The sequence below is a fragment of the Odontesthes bonariensis genome, chromosome 8 (genome assembly GCF_027942865.1).
Source record: "Odontesthes bonariensis isolate fOdoBon6 chromosome 8, fOdoBon6.hap1, whole genome shotgun sequence".
Taxonomy (NCBI): domain Eukaryota; kingdom Metazoa; phylum Chordata; class Actinopteri; order Atheriniformes; family Atherinopsidae; genus Odontesthes; species Odontesthes bonariensis.
Window position 1 is genome coordinate 22472917 of NC_134513.1, and position 19652 is coordinate 22492568.

At 41.8% G+C, this 19652-nt stretch overlaps 5 non-coding genes across 5 annotated transcripts; all 5 read right to left on the reverse strand.

Annotated features, from left to right (window-relative positions):
* Window positions 1-2724: 2724 nt before the first annotated feature.
* On the reverse strand, window positions 2725-2797 carry trnar-acg (transfer RNA arginine (anticodon ACG)). The gene has a single exon. It is a non-coding gene; the product is annotated as a tRNA-Arg (tRNA).
* A 114-nt stretch (window positions 2798-2911) lies between these two features.
* On the reverse strand, window positions 2912-3000 carry trnay-gua (transfer RNA tyrosine (anticodon GUA)). Its single transcript is given in 2 exon segments — window positions 2912-2947; window positions 2964-3000. It is a non-coding gene; the product is annotated as a tRNA-Tyr (tRNA).
* Window positions 3001-4694: 1694 nt separating this feature from the next.
* On the reverse strand, window positions 4695-4783 carry trnay-gua (transfer RNA tyrosine (anticodon GUA)). Its single transcript is given in 2 exon segments — window positions 4695-4730; window positions 4747-4783. It is a non-coding gene; the product is annotated as a tRNA-Tyr (tRNA).
* A 4747-nt stretch (window positions 4784-9530) lies between these two features.
* On the reverse strand, window positions 9531-9604 carry trnai-aau (transfer RNA isoleucine (anticodon AAU)). Its single transcript has one exon. It is a non-coding gene; the product is annotated as a tRNA-Ile (tRNA).
* A 1766-nt stretch (window positions 9605-11370) lies between these two features.
* On the reverse strand, window positions 11371-11443 carry trnar-ucg (transfer RNA arginine (anticodon UCG)). Its single transcript has one exon. It is a non-coding gene; the product is annotated as a tRNA-Arg (tRNA).
* Window positions 11444-19652: the final 8209 nt, after the last annotated feature.

Genomic DNA, 19652 nt, shown 5'->3' on the forward strand with positions numbered 1-19652 from the left:
AGTCAGGGAGCGAACTGGAAGGCTACAGGTTCACAGAGAAGATGAAAAAATTGTAATACTACAGAATTCAACACCAGCACGTCATAATTATATGAGAAACTTCTGATACCTTCTTTGCATGGAAACCACAGTTACAGCTCTGTGCACCTCCAAACAGTGACATTTGTCCCCTCGTCTGCATTGGGCATTTCTCAATCTGTATTAATGTTTGACAGCGAATAAGAAGGTGTTCCGTTTAAATATGTCATAGCTTTACATTTAATATGATACACATATCACTCTGTCCAGGTTTACCTTCAGATACAGATCATGCCACTTTTTCTGCCGAGGTGCTGGTCTGTTTCCTGCCTCAGAGGGCCAAACGCCTGAGGCAGCAAATCTACGAAGGCGGCGTATCCACTCCTCCTCTCCCATGGCCCTGTGCTTTTTTTGTTTGCAAGCCATCTGCCATTAACAGGGAAAGAATATTTATACCAAAACGGCTAATATTTATTCATAAATATGAACAATGTGCAATATTTTTAACTTACTAATATACATATATTTATGCACACACACAAGTTCTTACAGTCACACAAGCACACAGCTAATTATTAACAAAGAGCAGTAGTCTACATATTATATATTTATTACAACAGAAGTGAATACTACACAGATTTCATTCATCATACCGTAGCTTATTATCAACTAGTACTAATAGAAGCAGTGCATATTGAAGACTTTGGTGAAGTGAATACTACCAGTAGACAGATTTAATTCGTACTGTAGCTTATTATCAACTGGTAGCAGTGCATAGTCAAGACTTTTGTGACAATAGAAATGAATACTATACAGGTTTAACATACTGCTATACGTTACGAATACGTTCGTTATACGTTATACCGATGCCGGTAACCGGGGAGGGGGCCAGCATTACCGTTAGTCGTTGCTCTTGGAGGAAACTCGCACATAGAAAAAGTCCAAAAGTGGTCAAAATAAGTTTCACAACGGTGACTGCAACAGTATGTGACGATGATGGAGACGATACTGAAAAGCCAAAACAAAATGGCTCTAAAAGTCACGTTTGGACACGTCGACGGCGATGCGACGTCAACGTCGTTTCTTTTTAACCGTAATTTCTCTTTTTAATATATCATTAATATTTGCCTAGCTACCTAGCTAACTTAATACAATATTATAACGAGTGTCTGAGTATTATAACGAGTGTGTTTCCTTTTGGCGGCGAATGAAAAATCAATTTAATGTTAACGTCTGGGGAGGCAACGGCAGTCGTTTCTGTTATCGTATTTTTTTATTTATTTTTTTCTCTCTATAATACATATTTCACACCGACCAAGTTAGATAGTTGACAGAATACAATGATATTAGCGATATATTTACCTTTTTCCACAGCTTTCGGTAAAGACATTTGAAGTTCGGCGGGATGAATTTTTGGAGAAGCGGCATCGTGATTGGCTGTCAGAAAGATGGAACTTCTGGGCTGCGATTGGTCCGTCCCAGCAATGTTGGAGAAGGACTACTGTGATTGGCTGACAGCAAAGATGGAGAAAGATGGAAATGGGCCAACGTGATTGGAGGAGATTATACAGACGCTCGGTCCCCCGCTACCGCTATCGAAGGGAGCAAAGCCAACATCCTTTTCATGAATCCTGTAGGAATTCATGTAACCAGGCTTAAGATGCGTATCATGGGACACCTGCAGTTCTCTGCTGTACCAAATGAGTTATGGAAGGGAGCCAGGGGCTTTGGCCTGTTTATCAGTTAAATGAACACAAAAAGTGATGAGAAACCATCAGTTTCAGATGCGTTTCAGATCAAATCAGCCTCAGTTTCTATCATGCATTTAGTCCTTACAAAAACATATCTGGCATCTATCTGGGAAAGTCTCCACATCGTCCAACACAGATGTTGATCCTCAATATACCCTCACATTGTCCAGCGCAAAAGTCCAGCCATTTTGTTTTGGTTCTTTTTTTGTCAGGTCTATCCATCCATTCATTTGGCACACGATTTTCATCTTCTGTTGTTAGGATGTTTATACTTTGGGTGTGGCGGTGTGTGAAAACCCTCCCTTTAGAAGAGCTAAAAAACACAGAACATATGCGGCCTTGGCGACTCATTAAAAAGGCACTATTTCTCATTGGGGCCTGTTTGATACTTTGACCCTTTTATGCTCTTTAAATGGGCAGACCTTCTGCATTTGTGCTGTTTGATTCTTTCAGCCCTTTATACGGGACAGGGGCCTGTAGACAAAATTATTTTTTTAAAAGTTTAAGAAATCTAAGTTGAAAGTGGGATCTTTTTTCAGCGATGCAAACAAATTCGGTCAGGGGGTTGCCGTGACCCAGATTCGAACCTGGGTTGCTGCGACCACAACGCAGAGTACTAACCACTATACGATGACGGCCGGTTGTGGGTTTTTGTTGTGTGTGGCTTTGATGTGATCCGAAACACCTTCGTATCCCAAGGATAGCATATGTAGCTCTGCGGCATGTGGCTGGCAGGCATGTTTTTTTTTGTGTGTTTGTAGCAAAATCATTGACAGCAGAGATAAAGAGGAAGACGAGCTTTCCTTACGGTGTGGGGTCAGCCACATGTGTTGCAAGACGACACACTGTGAGGTATCTTTGGGGCGTAAGTGAGCTGGGATACCCAGGGAGTAGAAGGTTTAAAGTGATCCTGTTCTAAAGCAGTGGGAGAAGTGAGAGACTAAAACCAGCGTGTCGAGCTAGCCAGGAGTTGAACCTAGAATCTTCTGATCCGTAGTCAGACGCGCTATCCATTGCGCCACTAGCCCTTAGCAAATCTGATAGAGAGTGGAACAGTCTTTCGTAAAACTGCATATTCCAAAAGCTTTGAAAGGATTGACGGAGTTGGCCAAAAGAGCCTCTGTATACAAAAGCTTGGCACATCCTTCGAGCCGGAATTGAACCAGCGACCTAAGGATAACTGTTGTTGGGCACCTACAGTCCTCCGCTCTACCAACTGAGCTATCGAAGGGAGCAAAGCCAACATCCTTTTCATGAATCCTGTATGAATGCATGTAACCAGGCTTAAGATGTGTTAAAATTGGCTTTGTTCTTAGACATTATGAATGAAATAGGGCTCAGTACTTTTCCATATGACCTAAAGTGATCCAGGAGTAGAAAGACAAAACAATTAGGAAAGCCTGGGAAAGCAAGGGTAGATTCACACACACACATTGTTTTGGGCTGATCCAGAGAATATGACGAAGCATGTTGAACCTACTCATGTCCAATCATACTCGGTCGAATGTGAGTCCAACCTATGCAATAAGTACAGATGATAACCGGAAATCATGGCCAGTCTGACAGACTTCCTACGGGAGCTCTGTTCCACTGAGCCCAGCGCTGATATGCTTTGATGTGTGACTACCAATAAACACTTCATTTTCACTTGAATTACTTTGGTCCGTTCTTGAGCCTCCTACTAAAAGAACCGAATCTAACAGATGCGTATCATGGGACACCTGCAGTTCTCTGCTGTACCAAATGAGTAATGGAAGGGAGCCAGGGGCTTGGGCCTGTTTATCAGTTAAATAAACACAAAAAGTGATGAGAAACCATCAGTTTCAGATGCGTTTCAGATCAAATCAGCCTCAGTTTCTATCATGCATTTAGTCGTTACAAAAACATATCTGGCATCTATCTGGGAAAGTCTCCACATCGTCCAACACAGATGTTGATCCTCAATATACCCTCACATTATCCAGCGCAAAAGTCCAGCCTTTTTGTTTGGTTCTTTTTTTGTCAGGTCTGTCCACCCATTCATTTGGCACACGATTTTCATCTTCTGTTGTTAGGATGTTTATACTTTGGGTGTGGCGGTGTGTGAAAACCCTCCCTTTAGAAGAGCTAAAAAACACAGAACATATGCGGCCTTGGCGACTCATTAAAAAGGCACTATTTCTCATTGGGGCCTGTTTGATACTTTGACCCCTTTTATGCTCTTTAAATGGGCAGACCTTCTGCATTTGTGCTGTTTGATTCTTTCAGACCTTGGATACGGGACAGAGGCCTGTAGACAAAATAATTTTTTTAAAAGTTTAAGAAATCTAAGTTGAAAGTGGGATCTTTTTTCAGCGATGCAAACAAATTAGGTCAGGGGGTTGCCGTGACCCTGATTCGAACCTGGGTTGCTGTGACCACAACGCAGAGTACTAACCACTATACAATGACGGCCGGTTGTGGGTTTTTGTCGTGTGTGGCTTTGATGTGATCCGAAACACCTTCGTATCCCAAGGATAGCATATGTAGCTCTGCGGCATGTGGCTGGCAGGCATGGTTTTTTTTTTGTGTTTGTAGCAAAATCATTGACAGCAGAGATAAAGAGGAAGACGAGCTTTCCTTACGGTGTGGGGTCAGCCACATGTGTTGCAAGACAACACACTGTGAGGTATCTTTGGGGCGTAAGTGAGCTGGGATACCCAGGGAGTAGAAGGTTTAAAGCGATCCTGTTCTATAGCAGTGGGAGAAGTGAGAGACTAAAACCAGCATGCCGAGCTAGCCAGGAGTTGAACCTAGAATCTTCTGACGCATTATCCATTGCGCCACTAGCCCTTAGCAAGTTCGATAGAGAGTGGAACAGTTTTTCGTAAAACAGCATATTCCAAAAGCTTTGAAAGGATTGACGGAGTTGGCCAAAAGAGCCTCTGTATACAAAAGCTTGGCACATCCTTCGAGCCAGAATTGAACCAGCGACCTAAGGATAACTGTTGCTGGGCACCTACAGTCCTCCGCTCTACCAACTGAGCTATCGAAGGGAGCAAAGCCAACATCCTTTTCATGAATCCTGTATGAATGCATGTAACCATTCACCCATTTATTGGTCCTGCAGACTTTGCTAAAGGTATGTGATGCCCACTTGCCCAGCTCACATGGATTGCATGGTTATCAAATAAGTGGATGGTAGGAAATAAGATATTCTAATCTGCAGCCTCCTGTGACACCTATGTGGGGCGACAAAGGCAAAACCGAAGAAAAATGTGTCTGACTTGACAAGTTTAAGTTGATAATAAAGGAAGCAGAAACTAAAAGGCGACAAATATCTGATTGCAAGGCATCTATAAAAGAGCGATGGTTCGAATCCCCATAACTTGGCTTTGAGACATGGCGACAAAGATCTGATTGCAATGCTTTTCTAAAAGAGACATGGTTCGAAGCGCCATAACTTGTGTTTGACACCTTCCACACTTTGGAGTGACTGAGCTTCCGAGTGGTCTTTCTGCAGCTCCAACAGAGAGCAATCGGAGCCACCTGTGCCCAGCAAGTTTCCAGCAATAACTGAGGTGAAGTGCTATAAAGACACCATCAAAACAACTGCCCTGTGTGAGGGTCAAACTCACTACCTTCAGATTATGAGACTGACGCACTGCCTACTGCGCCAACGAGGCCTGCAAAACATAAACATGCATGTATTGTCAGCCTAGGCTCACTTTCCCACACCCATTCATTGGTCCTGCAGACTTCGCTAAAGGTATGTGATGCCCACTTGCCCAGCTCACATGGATTGCATGGTTATCAAATAAGTGTATGGTAGGAAATAAGATATTCTAATCTGCAGCCCCCTGTGACACCTATGTGGGGCGACAAAGGCAAAACCGAAGAAAAATGTGTCTGACTTGACAGGTTTAAGTAGATAATAAAGGAAGCAGAAACTGAAAGGCGACAAATATCTGATTGCAAGGCATCTCTAAAAGAGCGATGGTTCGAATCCCCATAACTTGGCTTTGACACATGGCGACAAAGATGTGATTGCAATGCTTTTCTAAAAGAGCAATGGTTCGAAGCGCCATAACTTGTGTTTGACACCTTCCACACTTTGGAAGGACTGAGCTTCCGAGTAGTCTTTCTGCAGCTCCAACAGAGAGCAATCGGAGCCACCTGTGCCCAGCAAGTTTCCAGCAATAACTGAGGTGAAGTGCTATAAACACCACATCAAAACACCTTGTTGTGAAGCAACAATCGGAGGTATTAAAACAAGACTTTATGGACCTGGTAAACAAAATTCGATGCACAAGTACAGAGGTGTTTTTCAGTGGACCTCTACCAACAGTTTGGAAAGGAGATGAGAGATTCAGCAAACTGATGATGCTAAACAGATGGCTCAAAGAAATGTGTGCTGCTCATTCAATTAATTTTATTGACAATTTCAACATCTTTTGGGGACGCAGGCACCTTTTTAAGGCAGATGGATTTCACCTTAACAAGTCAGGAGTACAGTTGCTAAGCTCCAACATTTTTTACTCTCTGCGTCACACACCAGCAGCCCCTATCAAGGACAAGACAGGACAAAACGATCCAAAATGACAGATAGGACAATGCTCTGGTGAGGGCGCTGAGACAAGGACTGACCATGGAGGACAGCAGATCCAGAAAGAACCTGCAACGTCATCATCCTCACCCCAAGATAAGGAGTCTTCACCAGCCCCAACAGCCCAACAAGTGGAGTCTTCCCTGTGATGACAGGAAACAGACAAGTGGTCAAACTGGTGAGAAATAAAAAAGGTTCAGTTAAATCTACCAATCTATTGAATATAGTGTGTCAACCCCGAAACACACCAGTATCACCTGTTGTCTCCACGAGATTAGCCCTACTCAATATCAGATCACTAGCCAACAAATCCCTCTTAGTAAATGACATGATCATGACCCATAATCTAGACTTTTTATTTCTTAGTGAAACATGGCTGACTGAATGTAGCTGTGATACCATTCTCAATGAGGCCGCACCAACAAATTTCAGTTTTATCAATAAGTGTCGAAGTGGTAAGAAGGGCGGGGGAGTTGCCGCCATTTTTAAATCAGTCTTTCAGTGCAAAGAAATTTTACTTGGTGATTTTAGCTCGTTTGAATATCTCTGTTTTTTAGTAAAGGGGGATCCAAAAGTTATCTTCCTAATCATTTATAGACCACCAAGATACCCAGGAACTTTCTTTGATGAGTTTGTTGAACTGCTGTCAGTTATCTGCACTGACTATAACTTTTTTATCATAACAGGGGATTTTAACATTCACATGGACAATAACATGGACACTAATGCCAAAGAACTCTGCTCTCTACTTGACACTTTTGGCCTCCTTCAACATGTGAATGGACCCACACATACTCGAGGCCACACACTGGATCTGGTTATCTCTAAAGGTGTTGACATTTCTTCTGTTGATATCAAGGACTTGGCGCTTTCTGATCATTTCTGTGTGTTCTCTGACTTACAGTTAACTCCAAACATTCAGTTAACCCGTGTGTCTGTTAGAAAAAGGTACATAAATGAGAATACCAGTGCTAAGTTTATGGAAGTTATAGCTATGTCATCAACTGCGAGTGCAGAGACAGTTGATGAACTCTTAGATAACTTTAACTTGAAAATCTCAAATGTCATGGATACTGTTGCACCTGTTAAAAATAAGATGATCTTGAGCAGAAAGCGAACACCATGGAGGAACACTATGATGGTAAAGGCCTTGAAAACAGAATGCAGGAAAGCAGAGCGTAAATGGAGAAAAACTAAACTTCAAATTCACCATGACCTCTACAAACAAAGTCTTTGTAATTTTAACCACGGGTTACTCCGCGCTAGACAGCAACACTTATCTGAAATGATTAATAAGAACATCAACAACACTCGTGCTCTGTTTGCTATGGTTAATAAGCTGACAACCCCCCCAAAACAGATAGTTTCAGAACTCTGTTCCACAGAAAAATGTAATGAATATGCTTGTTTTTTTCAATGAAAAAATCAAATCTATAAGGCTAAATATCAACATAAATCAGCAAAATAATAAAATGACGCAAACCTTAAAACCACCTAGGAATCAATCAACTATGATGTCAGAATTCAATACAGTTGACCAAAAAACCATAGAAGAAACAGTCCAGCATCTTAAACCATCGACATCCTGTCTTGACACAATGCCATCTGACCTCTTTAAAACTATTGTAAGCTCTGTCCAAACAGATTTGCAGCAAATAATAAACTGCTCACTTCAATCAGGCATGTTTCCTAAACCCTTAAAAGTAGCTGCCATCAAGCCACTCCTAAAAAAGAGAACATTGGATGCTTCCATTTTAACCAACCACAGACCAATCTCAAATCTTCCTTTTATAGCCAAGATTGTTGAGAAACTGGTTTTTAATCAACTCAGTAACTTCTTGAACTCCAGTGGACTCCTTGACAAATTTCAGTCAGGCTTCCGACCTCACCACAGTACAGAAACGGCTCTCATTAAAGTGTTAAATGACATAAGGTTGAACACTGACTCAGGCAAGGTGTCAGTTCTGGTTTTGTTGGATCTCAGTGCTGCATTTGACACTGTGGATCACAGTATACTGCTGAACAGGTTGGAAACCTGGGCAGGACTCAGCGGGACAATCCTAGAATGGTTCAGGTCCTACTTGGAGGAGCGGAGTTATTTTGTGACTATTGGAAGTAATCAATCTGATCGAGTGGCTATGACATGTGGAGTTCCTCAGGGGTCAGTTCTTGGACCCCTTCTGTTCACTCTACACATGCTGCCTCTGGGTCAAATTCTGAAGAACTCTAAAGTCAACTACCACAGCTATGCAGATGACACACAGATATATCTCGCACTGTCTCCAGATGACTGCAGTCCTATAGAGTCATTGTGCGACTGCTTAGAGCAAGTCAAAAAGTGGATGAACCAAAATTTCCTTCAGTTAAATCAAGAAAAAACTGAGGTCATTGTGTTTGGCAACAAAGAGAAGAGGTTTGCTGTCAGTAAACTCCCCCAAGACTCCCCCAAAAGAGTCTCAAACAGCTGCAGCTCATTCAGAACGCTGAAGCCTGAGTTTTAACCAGAACAAAGAGATCACATCACATCACCCCAGTTCTCAAGTCTTTACATTGGCTCCCGGTCAGATACAGAATAGATTTTAAAGTTCTGCTGCTCGTCTACAAATCACGGAATGGTTTAGGTCCAGAATACATGAATGACATGCTAGCAGAGTATAAACCCAGCAGAGCTCTGAGATCTACTGACTCAGGTCATATAGTGGAGCCCAGAGTTCAAACTGGACACGGTGAAGCAGCTTTTAGCTGTTATGCTGCACACAACTGGAACAAACTACCAGCAGAACTGAAATCAGCCCCAACTGTAAGCACTTTTAAATCCAGGTTAAAAACATTTCTCTTTCGGTGTGCTTATGGTTGAGTTTATATTTTTCTTTTTCCCCTCTTCTTTGATTGCTTTAATTTTTATTCTATTTTTTTTCTCTTTAAATTGCTTGTTTTTATGCTGCTTTATGCTGTTCTTTTAAATGCCTTGTCTTTATGTAAAGCACATTGAGTTGCCTGTGGTATGAAATGCGCTATATAAATAAAGATGCCTTGCCTTGCCTAGATTATGTCCTGTGAGAATTGGGGCTAGGGATGTCTGCTCACATTGCTTCCCCTGTGATCCGTTCCAGGACAAGCAGCATATATTGATATATCTTTAAAAGTCATGTGTTATGGAAGGGCGCCTACACATGTGCTGTTGTTGCTGATGTTTGTGGCCAGTATGGGGATTAAACCCATGACCTTGGCGTTATTAACACCGCACTCTGACCAGCTGAGCTAACCAGCCTGATTTTGAGTTGCCCTATGAGCAAATTTTTGTGAGAATAAGTCCTCTCATTGTTTTTTCTGTTACCTATTTAAGTCACACAAACATTCTATACAGCTTGCCTTTGGTATTGCGGATTTGGATGTTATCAGCAGGTGAGATGAAAGACTTTTAGTTCTTCAAAAAGTTGCTTTCAAAGCAATTATTTTATCATTTGTTATATGCTACAATGACTCGACGTGATAGAACTTACTCATTCAAGTCTCTCATCTTTTCTTATAGCTTGAGCGTAGGCAGTATGGGGAAGCCAAGATCATAGCGCAACATCAGCTTAACTTTGGATTTTTTTACCAGTAACAGACTGGTAAAATCCTCCGACTTTAATGGCATGCCATTCAGAGGATTTCTGACACGGAGTACAACAAGAAAAGTACTTACCAGCTTTCACCATGTGTTTATTTGGTTAGTACTCAGTACAGTGCTCTTGATTTCTGTACATATATGACAGCACACAACTAAACAAGAACACCACGAAGGGACTTGAACCCTCAATCTTCTGATCCGAAGTCAGACGCCTTGTCCGTTAGGCCACATGGTCTCACCTGAGTCATCTGGCCGGTACAGGGGTGGTCTGCTGCCAAGTGTGAAACAGCCAGGAATAAAATTGTGCCTCCAAGTCTGAGGCTCTGATCCTTAGTTGGAAAAGGGTTGAGGGCCCTCTTCTTGCTTAGAACCAGTTGCTGCCTCAAGTGGAAGAGTTTAGGGATCAGACCATTTTGACCACGACTGGAGGATCTCGTTCTACCTGTCGATCTTCCTTCCAACGCTCACCTCTGGTCACTCCTTATGAGTGGTGACTAAATGAATGAGATTGCGAATGCATAAGGGCTGAAATCGTCTTCCACTCTGTGGTGATTAGGCTCACCCTCTTGGATCAGGGTGATAGGCGAAGTCATCTGGAATACGCGGAGAATACAGTCTCTACCGCTCTTCTTTGAATGAAGCCAGATCAGGCGGTATGGGCATCTGGTCAGAATATCATGTAGATTCCCCCCAGGGGAGATATTTTGGATCAGTTGCACGGTGAGGAGGCCTGAGGGAAGGTCCAGGACTCACAAGAAATAAACCATGCTGGTCTTGCATTGGTATTTCTGTGTGTCCACCCGAGAAGAGGTGTAGATTATGTCCTGTGAGAATCGGGGCAAGGGATGTCTGCTCACATTGCTTCCCCTGTGATCCGTTCCAGGACAAGCAGCATCAAATATGTTGATATATCTTTAAAAGTCATGTGTTATGGAAGGGCGCCTACACATGTGCTGTTGTTGATGATATTCGTGGCCAGAATGGGGATTGAAGTCACACAAACATTCTATACAGCTTGCCTTTGGTATTGCGGATTTGGATGTTATCAGCAGGTGAGATGAAAGACTTTTAGTTCTTCAAAAAATTGCTTTCAAAGCAATTATTTTATCATTTGTTATATGCTACAATGACTCGACGTGATAGAACTTACTCATTCAAGTCTCTCATCTTTTTGTATAGCTTGAGTGTAGGCAGTATGGGGAAGCCAAGATCATTGCGCAACATCAGCTTAACTTTGGATTTTTTCTTACCAGTAACAGACTGGTAAAATCCTCCGACTTTAATGGGATGCCATTCAGAGGATTTCTGACACGGAGTACAACTAGCAAAGTACTTACCAGCTTTCACCATGTGTTTATTTGGTTAGTACTCAGTACAGTGCTCTTGATTTCTGTACATATGTGACAGCATACAACTAAACAATACAACCACGAAGGGACTCGAACCCTCAATCTTCTGATCCGAAGTCAGACGCCTTGTCCGTTAGGCCACATGGTCTCACCTGAGTCATCAGGCCGGTACAGGGGTGGTCTGCTGCCAAGTGTGAAACAGCCAGGAATAAAATTGTACCTCCAAGTCTGAGGCTCTGATCCTCAGTTGGAAAAGGGCCGAGGGCCCTCTTCTTGCTTAGAACCAGTTGCTGCCTCAAGTGGAAGAGTTTAGGGATCAGACCATTTTGACCACGACTGGAGGAGCTCGTTCTACCAGTCGATCTTCCTTCCAACGCTCACCTCTGGTCACTCCTTATGAGTGGTGACTAAATGAATGAGATTGCGAATGCATAAGGGCTGAAATCATCTTCCACTCTGTGGTGATTAGGCTCACCCTCTTGGATCAGGGTGATAGGCGTAGTCATCTGGAAAACGCTGAGAATACAGTCTCTGCCGCTCTTCTTTGAATGAAGCCAGATCAGGCGGTATGGGCATCTGGTCAGAATATCATGTAGATTCCCCCCAGGGGAGATATTTTGGATCAGTTGCACGGTGAGGAGGCCTGAGGGAAGGTCCAGGACTCACAAGAAATAAACCATGCTGGTCTTGCATTGGTATTTCTGTGTGTCCACCCGAGAAGAGGTGTAGATTATGTCCTGTGAGAATTGGGGCAAGGGATGTCTGCTCACATTGCTTCCCCTGTGATCCGTTCCAGGACAAGCAGCATCAAATATATTGATATATCTTTAAAAGTCATGTGTTATGGAAGGGCGCCTACACAGGTGCTGTTGTTGCTGATATTCGTGGCCAGTATGGGGATTGAAGTCACACAAACATTCTATACAGCTTGCCTTTGGTATTGCGGATTTGGATGTTATCAGCAGGTGAGATGAAAGACTTTTAGTCATTTATTTTATCATTTGTTATATGCTACAATAACTCGACGTGATAGAACTTACTCATTCAAGTCTCTCATCTTTTTTTATAGCTTGAGTGTAGGCAGTATGGGGAAGCCAAGATCATTGCGCAACATCAGCTTAACTTTGGATTTTTTCTTACCAGTAACAAACTGGTAAAATCCTCTGACTTTAATGGCATGCCATTCAGAGGATTTCTGACACGGAGTACAACTAGCAAAGTACTTACCAGCTTTCACCATATGTTTATTTGGTTAGTACTGTGGGAGAAGGATGTCATGACATGCTCATGACTTCTGGCCTAGTTACATCCTGGGCCTTGTTGACTGGTTCATATGAATATTGTTGATAGTTAGAATGAGTGTGTTGATGATAAACTGCGAAAGCTAGGCGCCTCCAGAGAGGGCCACGTACACTTGTTATGATAAAACGGTATAAAAGGGTGTCCCAAAATGAGCTCGTCGGACATTTTGTACATTCTGTATGCACATTTGCTGTGACGGTTTGTTCAATAAACTCCCCAATGGACGGCTGACCAACGCGGGATTCGACTCTAATTTCTCCACAACATAATGGTGACCCCGAATTCGTGAGATTTTGCATCTGGATCCCGGCGGAGTGTGTCCTCTGTGCCCCGACAACCGACATCAGCTGTAACAAGCCGGCAGGTGGGATTTTGTTCCTACCATTACAGTTGATCTCTGTTAGTGGAGCACAGCTGACGGCTTCTTCCGGCTTCCCCAAATTTAAAAGAACACAGGAGAGAGACGGATCCTGCACACGGTAGGCTCTTCCATTGTTTACTTCTGCGCAGGGGGGCTGCTGAAATTGTTTGGGAAATTTTGGGCCAAGAGGTGCCATATGTTTGAATTGGGATAAAATTGGGTAAACAGCAGCTTATGTGAGTTGTAAAGCAGACAGCTGTGGTCAGTTGGTCTGGCTTGTGTGGTTGTATTGTATTTTTTTTGTTGGTAATTAAGAAGGACTATAGTCGCTGCGCTCCGGCCAATTGTGAATCGGATGAATTCAAACTGGATTAATTAATAGCTGTAAAGAAGCGGGTAGGTTGTTGAGCGACCATCAATGGTACCTCTTGCATTCTATCAGCCATCCTTCAATGCATGGGGGGGAGGAACACTGACGAGAGTACGGGGTACACTAGACTCATTAAACATACGTGAAAATTATTTTCACTAGTCAAGGAGTAAAACGAATACTGATAATTGATTGACTTGCGAACATTAAAGTTCAACGATTGAATCAATCAGGCTTTCAAAAAAACTCTGAAATGAAAAAATCCAGTTCTATGAGTAAGTAAGTAATTTATTTTATACAGCGCCTTTCGCAGACCAGGGTCACAAAGCGCTTTACAGGTACAATAGAAACACACAGTTAAGAAGTACATAAAAGTATTAGTTTTAAAAAAGGCCAAAGCAACTCAGTCACAATCATAGCAGCCCAAGACAATTAAGAAATTAAGACAATTAAGAAAATTAAGAAAAAACCTGAACAAATAAAAAGGTCTTAATGAGGAGCACATTTTAAGTATATATGTTTATATAATTTTATATATCTGCCTAGAACTCTTTGGAGTTATCCGAGACCTCAGTATAAAGACATTTTGAGAAGAAAATTCAAATTCGTTTATGAAATTGGCCACAGGAGATTATTATTGAGAGGTCACAGCGAAGCTGGTAAAGTACACGTCAGCATCTGTTGCTTTGGTCAAGAAACCATATCACAAGGCTTGTAGGGAAAACACATTTTGTATTCCATATATTGCCGACACCAACATCTCCTGAAAAATTAAAAGTCTAAATGAAATAAATTGATAATTTAAAACTGTGAAGATTTGAACGGTGACTGACAAAACTTTGATCGACCGACTTGGTGTGAGTGCGTGGGACCGGTCTCTGTTTGTCTTTCAATGTGTGTGCCAATGTGTGTGGAGTCCTGCTGGTTTGTGTGAATCAAGAAAGAGAAGAAAAGAAAAAAGGTTCTGACTCATATCATCCCTTGACTTTTGAGTATTCGTAGTATTTTAAGTTAAACTCAGATTTGCCTCATTGTTATAATTTGCTTAATTGTTATAGTTGCCACATTAATAACTTGGGAAGATAAGAAGTTGTTGCAGTAATGTGCTATGACTTTTAAACGCTGAGTGTTTATTTCTTTAAGATTCTGTATTTTCGTTGCGTGCATCTTGTTATTATTGAGTACTGCTGTGATTGGTGTTAAGTTTCTAAAGTTCTATTCTCAACAGGCGAGTGAAGGTGTTTTGGCTTTCAGGGGGACAGAGGGTGCTGCGCGTTCACGAGGCCGGTGTGAAGGCGCGGGCTCTGTCCTTGAGAGTTTCCTGCTGCTGCAAATGTTCGTGTGTGATCACATTTTCTTTCCTTGTGTCTTCCAGGGGCAATTTATGGTTGAACTGTAATAATTATTAGTTTTCTTTAGGTAATGTGCTAATTGCGGACTTGTTATCAGTCGAGTAATGAGGGTTTCGCAATTCTAGAGGAGAGTTTCTGTCTCTAGTCAAGTTGAATGTGACATTCCTGATAAAGAAAGTTTTTCGCTTATGCATTGTTTCTGTATCTTTTGATTTGTAGTTTCCCTGTCCACAGCGTGTTAAATTGTATTTCTTTCTCTTTCTTAACAAATGCCATTTTGAAGTGAAGAATAGTGCAACTGTTATTTCTGTGTTAAATTGTATTTCTTCTCTGTCCAGCTGAAAGTTTGTATTTCCTCCTTTTTCTCAACTTGTAACAAAAAGTGTGACAAACGCCATTTTGAGTTGGGGTGTGGTTCAATTGTTATGTCTGGTTCAATTGTTATGCTTGGGAGGAGTTAATAACAGTCTAGGAAGTAGATGTAATGGTGTGTTCATATTTGATTTGTTAGAAATTCACGTGGTTCATTGGAGGCAGGCTTAGAGGTGTGTTCATATTTTATTGGTTAGTAGTTACGTGTCTCAGACGTGTTTCATTGGAGGTAGATTTAGAGGTGTGTTCAGATTTCATTGGTCAAAAAAAAAAAAAAAAAAAAATTATTTCATTGGTCAGAATTGACGTAGCTGTGACGTACATTGGATCATCTGGATTGGTGGAGGACATTGTGTGTGGATTGGATCGGCAACATACGGATGTGAGCAAAAGTTGGGGCAACGCCTTTAGCCTGAGTCACTTCAAACAGAGTAAGCATTAACTGAGCTTTCGATTAGCAATAAATTAACATTGGGTAGCATTAGCAATACAGCAAGTATTGATTAGCAATAATTAGTATTGATTAGCAATAACTAGCATTGTTTAGCATTGATTAGCGTTGATTAGCAATTAATAGTATTGATTAGCAATAACTAGCATTGATTAGCAATCACTAGCGTTGAATAGCATAATTAGCATTCAATTAGCATTGGTCAACAAGGAAGCTAGTATTGATTAGCAATAGTTAGCGTTGGTTAGCATTAGTAGCATTTGTTAGCATTTCGTTAGCCATAATTAGCATTGATCAGAAAGACAATTAGCATTGATTAGCAATAGCAATAAGGCAAATATTGGTTTAAATTTTAATTAGCAAGAGGTTAGCATTTATTAGCAACAGCTAGGAAGCTAACATCAATTGGCATTGGTTAGCAAACATTAACATTAGCAATAATAGTAACCGAACTCCAAACCGGAAGTCAAAAAGCTAAATTAGCCTAACATTGAATTAACATTGGTTTAATTTAAAAAAAAAAAAAAAAACAACCTAGAGCATAAGCTTTCAAAGCTAACGTAGGCTAACCTTAACATTAGCATTGACAACATCCAATCCAATAATTAGCTGCATCTAAGCTAAATTTAGCCGAGCATTAAATTAGCATTGATTAGAGTTAAATAATTAGTTCATTTAAATTGACTTTCAAAAAAAAAAAAAAAAAAAGGGGGAATACGAATAATAATTAAGGAAAATTTAGAAAATAGATAAGTAAATAAAAAGAAAAAGTCAAAAAACAATAGAAGGGAACTAACTAGGTGAAACAATGGATGTAACACCAACAATAATCATCAGCGCCAAACATCCTGAACATTCCAAAGATATTAAAAAGATATCTCTAAAATGGGAAAAACGAACAAAAAATAACGTCTCACCCTGGCCAAAAGGTGGCACTTTCAATGTAACTACCTGTAAGATTATGGAACAAAGGATTAAAGCTTACAAACCAAAGGACAAAAGCAAAAAGAGACAGGAAAAGAGAGAGCTTGAATTAAAAGTTTTACATTTCTTTGAAAATGCAGAGCTATTTCCAACACTGCCAGGAGCAGCAAACATACAAGGAGATTCTGAAATAAAAGATCATAAAATATCTCATGAACGTCCAGAACTACAAATAGCTACATCAAGCAGTCATGGAGCTCCTGAGCCAGACGCCATCTGTAATTCAGATCAGGCAAGGGGACAGCTCCCACAATACCAAAAATCACCCGAACTGGCACCTCCAGTTCAAAAGGCATCTTCTGAAGAACATAAGAGTCCAACAGCGTCAGCACCGAGTTTGATAGAAATGACGCAGGGACAGTATGTGCCGTGGCAGACGCTCGTCCTAGGGGGGCTGGTTGCTCGACTGCCGGACATTCACACAGGTGCAAGTAGATGGATAAGAGCTTTTGAACAAGAGACTGTGGATAAACTGTTGACTGTGGGACACATTAAGGCAGTGTGGGCACTGTGTTTTGGAACTTCTACCATGGAGGGCATTTTGAGACACAGTGAGAATGACTGGATGTTGAGCCACCGAGCTGATGGAACTGATTTTAATGCATATCGAGCTGCACTCTGGAGAGCGTTACGAGCTGAGTTTCCTGTGGGAGTGGACCTCGAAGCATTAAAGGGGGAGCCACTGTCAGGAACAGAGAGTCCAGCTGTGTACATTGCACAACAATTGAAGAAATGGAGACAAGAGTCTGAGGGAGAAATCGAGAAGAGCCCAGCTTGGGTGACATTGTTCAGAGTTTCCATCAAAGAGGCTCTGCCTGTCCCAGTTCAGGGGAGGCTGGAGGATGTGGTGGGGTTGAATTCAATGTCACATGGGCAATTCCTAGACCACGTGGTGCATGCAGTAAACAAATACAGAAAAGAACTGAAACGGAAGGAGCAGGAGAAGGATATGCAAAGGGAACTTGCACGGTTGCAGTTAGAAGAACTGCAAGCGAAGCAAGAAGTACGAAATGAGGCCATGACAGCGGGGGCCGCTGAACAGCCATCACAGGGGCAAGTCCATCGTCGACCCTGTCAAAGGTCAAGAAGAGATGCACCTGGAGGACGAAGGTCCTCGGGGGCATGTTGGGCCTGTGGCGAGAGGGGACACTTTGTTTACAGCTGTCCGAGAGCACCGAGAAACCCGAGTGTTCGGCAGGACCGTGGCCAGTCCCTGGGGGGCGGAGCAAGTGGCCCGGCAGGTCCAAGGCGTTCCTCTGGCAGAGGAATCCCAGTATTGGTTTACATTGACACATAGAGGTAAGAAGTACACTTACATCAGACGTACTCAAAAGGGTTTAAAAACCGCCCTCAGGTGTGTCATCATCACAAAACAAAACAAAGTTTTTAAGTTAAATGTGTCACGACTACTAAGTTTCTAAAACTTGAATTTAAATAGGTCACTGTTACTAGGACAGAACAAAACAAAGTTTCTGAATGTAAAATTTAAATGTGCCACTATTACAAAGTTCTAAAATTTAAACGGAACGAAGTTTCGAATTTAAATTTTAGCATTGATAGCCTGAATTAGAGTATCTATTTAGCCCATAGGGAATTACTGATATCTCTCCATCCCACTTGGAGGGAGTAAGAAAAGCGCCATGTCCAAATTAAATAAATAAATAACTAATGAATAAATAAATAAAATTAAAATACAACAAGTATGATCTTCTTTTGGGAGGATTATGCAATAAAATGCGCTTCCTCTGGAAGGAATCATGAAAAATCCAAAGATCAAAGGTTGAAAGCACAACTGGAGAGGACAACCGAGGCTAAGTTAGCCTTTGGAAATTTGAAACGAAATTAGCAAAAGTCATCCAAAACGGCCAACACTAGTCTATGAGAAGCCATTTTTCTTATATGTCTCCAATAAAAACCATAAGATTTCAGAACTAATAAATCAGAGTAGGTATGTTGTGACTCAGGCAGGATGTTTGCAGGTTGTGCATCTTTTGACACGTCCAGATGTGAGAATACAGAAGTGTACTACATCGGTATCTGCGGATGTCATTCCACGTGAGTTTGAAGGAGAACCACATGAGCGTGTGTCAGAAGCTGTGAGATACATTAAACTGAGACCTGACTTAGGAGCAACTCCACTTGTTCAGGCTGATGTCACTTATGTTGTGCATGGTTCATGTGGTGAGATCATTTGGGTGATCATGAGGTTTTGCAGTTGTGAAACAGGAAGGTGGAAACTTTGTGACGGTGAAAGCTCAGAAGTGTGAACGGCCATGTTCGGCACAGTTGGCTGAACTGAAGGCACTAACGGAAGCATGTTGACTGGTGAAAGGTGAGGTTACGAATGTGTACACAGATTCTGCATATGCTCATGATATTTGCTATTTGTTTGAAGCAGAGAGGGTTCAGGAGGTCAGACGGAAGTCCAGTGCGACAGGAGGTCCAAATGAAGGAGCGGATTGCAGTCATGAAAATTGAAAATTGGCAGTGATACAGTGTCAAATAATCGTAAAGGTAACAAAATGGTTGGTAAAGGTAATATCGCGGCTGATGAAGCAGCGAAAGTAGCATCAAAGTGCCAGCTTGCTGTTTTGGCACCAATGGTGTTACTGGAGCCAGAGGTCGCGCCATCACAAGGATATTGGTCATACATATTGGATAAATAGTCGTAAATTTTTTTTGGTAAGAGAATTGATTCATCTGTTTGTCATTCCATCAGAGATTAGCTCAAATAGCTCAAAGTGTTTGTTTAGAAAAGTGCAAGAGGCATTCTGCAGCAGCTGCGAATCAAGCAGCGCTGTGGGGCCGTTTATCATCCACAGAGTCAAGGGATGGTTGGGAGGATCAAAGGAACCTGGAAAGTGAAATTGAATTGAATCTGTGCTTCGACTGAACTAAACTAGATGCTTTGCCGCTTGCACTAATGAGATGTCCTATGCAGACTCATAGTCACGCACTAACACCGCATAAAATGCTAACGGGTCGACCCAGGCTGGCACCTCAGTTCCCACTTGAGCAGTTGCGAACAGAGAGGAGAGCTTACATGAAGCAATTAACTGCAATCCACAGAACAATCTATCTACAGGAGGAGTTCAGAGACGTGAGTCTCGAACAGCTGGTTGAGAGGGCAGTGGTGCCAGGCGACTAGGTGCACATCGAAGTGTT